Below are 5,270 nucleotides of genomic sequence, written 5' to 3'. Positions count from 1 at the left end.
AACCCATTCTTTAGTTAAGCTACCCATATCTGTTTTAAGTTTCGGAATTTTTAAGAAAATAAAGAAATTTTCAAAAAGAAGCTTTCTGTTTCATTCTTAGACCCAAATAAAATTTTTGAATCAACAATATTGTGTTGTGTTTTCTCCAAATATCTCGACAAGTCTGAAACGATATATTCTGCTTTAGCATTTCTGAAATGTTACTTGACCCGTGTTTCTTTTATACCATACTTATATATGTAAACCATAAATTGCAGTTTTCTGGGGGTAGAAGTACAGACATTTTCAGGAATTACAATTGCAAGTAAGTATAATAATTGTTCCTGAAGATGTTAGCATATTGTCGTAAATATAACATTTTTGTTTCATTGTACCACTTTGTCGTACATAGTGCTTTTGTTAATTTTGGTGAGGATAAACAGTGTTCAAATTGACTAAAAAATGATGGAATTTTCGCCTTCTCGAGAGGACATTATAAACAGTTCTTAGAATAATCTCGTAAGAAAGCAAGAGAGCATTACTCCTCCCTCTGGAAAAACTGCAACAATTGAGAGAAGAGAAGTTCAATTACGGATAAAACAATTACAAGAACAGGTCATGAAGCAACAATCATAAAAAGGAGAAAATTATTGCAGAAACTAAGTGCCTGAACTGCTCAGTTTAGAATTATTTATTATAACTATTGTGTGTACATGTATAATGTTTTCTGTTTTGCAAAGATTTACTTCCTTTTAGTATACGATTTACTCTCGTCTACTCATTATGTATTTTTTCATAGAACAGTTTGTAAAGTAATAATCTATGATTTTGTTATAAAGATTGATAATATTTTAGTGGAATTTGTGCATTAAATGTTAAAGGCCAAATTTAGATCAATTTTCCTGTCAGAGAGAATGAGGAAATCAAGGAAGATAATCCGTAAAATTTTGTTAACTAATCTGAGCAAAATTTTGCAGGCCATATTACTTTTAAAACTAATTTTTATCCAAATTGGTCAAGTTGTTTCTAAGAAATAAAAGTTCACTTCGATCTCTGGTTTTTGGTTATGATCGAATTTGATCTTTATATACTTCAAATAGATTTTAAGGAATAGTTTCAATAGGCCAATTTTGATTCAAATATGAGAGTATTTGATTTCAATCTGCGGCCAAATTTGATGAGTTTTCTTGTTATTCTTAGTAAAATTTGGTTATCCATCTGCATTGGCTGTCAATGATTTTTACGCCAATTTTTGTCCAAATTGGTTTAACTATTCCTAAGAAATAATTTTATAGACAGACATTATTACTGGAGTAAGCAATGATTTTGATCGAGTTCAGTTGATTGAGTTGATTTTGAGTTGAACATCCCTTTCAGCAGCGAGGCTATATGAGGCGTGGAACTACTGATTAACGCGGAATCCGAACCACATGAGCTCCCGCCGGGAATCAAAGCCGGGTCTCCTGCGCCACAGGCGCGTACCCTAACCGCTTAGCCATGGAGGAACTCTTATTCCGATCGAGTGTGGTATGTATGGGAATAGAAGAGGAGGAAAATTTATATCTTAAGCTTACATTTATATATCAACATATTCGTTATCAATTTAGTTCATTGCCAGTTCAAAAAATATGTTTAATGCAGTCTCCTTAGCTCTCACTTGGTATCTGTTTTTTGTTTTTCACCCCACACCATTTTTTGCTGTAAAGAAACGGATTTATAGTTGACACACACTTTTTATCTTTCCTCCAGATATACCTTTTACAAACATACTAATATAATTGAAGAACATATTTATGGTAACATGACAGTTGGCAATAAATGAATTTGATAGTTTTGAAATAAGGTCAGGACATTAAATATGCGATTTTTAATATTCTTTCTTTCTTTGCAGATACACTTGTGCAGGCAAGTGTTTATTTAAAAAATAAAGACTCGACAACGTTGTATTGTACCTTCTCAACTGATTTTTTTTATAGAGGGTTAGCTACGGGAAATGGGACACTTGAAAATGGCAACACTGCCAAGCTGAAGCGCATAGTGGCCGTTTACATCACAGAGATCTGCCATTTAGTTTATCATGAGTCGTTGACCAGTGCACGCACGTGTTCAAGCGGTTGAAGCTTGTTCACGAGAAGGTTCAGCGGGAGTTGCGTTGTGGAGAGGACTGACATTTTAGTGTGCCAAAGAGGAAAGCAATTACCAGGTGGATGAAACAATGGAAAGAAATTGGTTCTATCGTCGACAAGGAGTATGAAGAACCTTTGAGGACACTCCGTACATCAGAAAATAACCTTGTGTGTTTGATAGCTGCTGGAGAATCTTATAGGTGAATTTCCATCCGAATGGATGTGTCAATAAACAAAATTTTTGTTCTTGGTCGGACACTAATCCTCAAATTCTGCATAAGGCTCCTCAGTACAGCCATAAGATTGTTGTTTAGGTAGCATCAGTGTTGATGTGGCACTGTTTCACCCGGTAATTGCTTTCCCGTTTTGTACACTAAAATGGCGCTCCTGCCTATGTCGCAACTCCCGCTGAACAGTAACTATACTCTTCTCGTGACCAAAGGCGTCCATCGCTTGAACACGCACATACATTGGTCAACGACAAATGATAAATTAAATGGCAGATTTCTGTGATGTTGACGGCATGGCAACTAGCGTCACCATGCGGTTCAGTTTGGCAGTGTTGCCACTTTCAAATGTCTCAGTTTTCACGGTTCACCTTGTATGTATTATTTTAACAAATTCTTAGAAAATGCATACATAGATTAGTTCATTAGTGCATACATAGATTAGATAATTAGGAATAGTGTTTTGTTCAAGCAAGACGTGGTATATTTCAAATTTTTAATATGTAACAATCAGGTATTGTTATAATTTACTGTTTCATTCTAACTTTAAGTATATCTTATTGATTCATAATAGATGATTTGATACGTTTTGGGAGGATCTACAATCAATAAGATACATACAACAGTGATAAAGATATGCTCTTTCGAAACACACTTCATTCTTCATTTGCAGCCATTTATATCATCATCAACCGTACTCAAGACATGTGAAGCTTGCACTGCTGACAGAAACTCGTACATATCTCGAAATAGTTTAAGAATTAAAGACTTTGTCATGCCTTTTCTTGCTTATCCCCTCTTTTTTAATAATTGTCCAGTACTTAATGTTAGTTTGAAAGTTGCAGTTTGATCGGAATGGAAACGCATGTCGCATTACGCCGAAACATTGATAACGAAACAAAAAGGCGGACCGAAACGAAATTTTAGATCGGAAAAACGGATGTTCGGCTCAACGTGTTTGACAAACTTCTAACCAATGTAACTCTTTTTCATATTTTTTTTGTGTTTTTTATTATTGTTAGTATTATTTTAATGGAAACATTTCCCGTTAAAAATAGCTAGGTAATATGGAGGGAAAATGCACATATAAATATTTAAATCAACAAATCGAGTTCCTAAATTTTTTAAAAAGGAAAGAAACTCATTATTACTTGCTTTCATGAGAAAGTCTGGTTTAGCTCATGATCTGTAACTGTCAAATGACCACAGGGTTATCTAATCCCGATAAAACAATAGATCTAAACCCGATATATATATTGACTCTGGAACTATTATTTAAATAATTAATACTTTCTGACCAGAGTATATACTTATTTATTTAAATTAAAATAAATTGTAACAGTTTCAATAATTTAACGATATCTTCATCAGACATTAACTAGCAGAAATATCTTCAGAACATTAAGTTAATATTGTTGTATAATTTTTAATTGTTTCATTTTACAATTTTAAATTTTTAATATGTAACAATCAGGTATTGTTATAATTTACTGTTTCATTTGAAATTTTTAGTATAATTATTTTTTTATATATATAATCATTATTATTTTCACTTTTCTCTTTTATTATCATTATTATTTTAATAAATTATTATAAATATCACTTGGATAAGAGATGGCTCTGTAAACACTAAGCGCCATCGAGGGGAGCTTCGCTCTAATTTTTTATTCAATTTTTACTATGTATTTTATTATTTATACTATTTTATAATTTATTACTTTTGACAATTTTATTGTTTGTTACAACCTTAATACACTGTTTTTCAATTTTAATATATTCATGTGCCGCTTTTCCTTCCTTATTACGTTAACAGTGTGATAAACAATTATATTTAAAATAGGCAAATTCGGTTATTTTGGCATTTGACATTTTAGCACGTACGCTTACTTCAAACAATTTATATTTAAAACAAATTTAGTGAAGCAGTCCGCAAGGATCTAAGGCTGGGAATTGCTTTATAAATCTTCCGAAAGGGAGATAACTGAAACTGAAATATCAGTTAATTTTGAAATTTCATCTCAATTTAATGTTCTATCATATAATTTTATTTTTATTGCTTCTCTTAATAATTTTTCATATCCGTGACTTTTATCCTTCTATCCCATAATTCATGTATTTGAAGTCTATTTGTCCATCTTTCTCTTCTTTCTCTCTTAATCCTTTGCACTTCTTTCCATTTTCTTACTATTGTTCTATTCTCTTTTCCTTCACTCCTTCTCAATCCTGTTTCTTTTACATGTTTGTATATAGCGTTATTCTCTCTTTTAAGTCTTACATCGTCCCTATGTTGTTTTATTCTTTCTTCAAGCTTCTTCCCCTGTTTCTTCAATGTATAGCATATTACAATTTTTGCATATATAAAAACACAGTTATACTAAAAATTTAAAATGAAACAGTAAATTATAACAATACCTGATTGTTACATATCAAAAATTTAAAATTATACAACAATATTAATTTAATGTAATGAAGATATTTCTGCTAGTTAATGTCTGATGAAGATAACGTTAAGTTATTGAAACTGTTACGATTTATTTTAATTTTAATAAATCATTATATATATCATAGAGTGAGCAAAATGATCTCTCATTATATCCATACCAACACACAGGCTTTTTCATGAAAATACTCAGTTTAAGCTACTTGAACTATAAAAAAATTGAAAAAATAAAGTTTAATTGTGAGTTTTGTGTTAGGTCTTATGCAGCAAGTAGGTTATGAAGGATAGAATCTACTATTAAAGTGAGTTCGGAACCACGACCGAGAATTCAATCCGTTGGAGTTTGCAGAGGACAAAGAGTATTAGGTAAGATCAATCCTTTCAGTGTAAACCGTTCCCCACCATTTTATGTCGCCTCGAAGACAGCTAGATTACAGGACTACACCACCAGTCTTGGGCAAAGAAAACAAAAGGGGTACAAAATAAATAGTACATGAA

Source organism: Thermobia domestica, chromosome 18 (assembly GCF_964235325.1).
Source record: "Thermobia domestica chromosome 18, izTheDome1.hap1.1, whole genome shotgun sequence".
NCBI lineage: Eukaryota > Metazoa > Arthropoda > Insecta > Zygentoma > Lepismatidae > Thermobia > Thermobia domestica.
The sequence above is the reverse complement of the archived record's forward strand: the minus strand, read 5'-3'. Positions refer to the sequence as shown.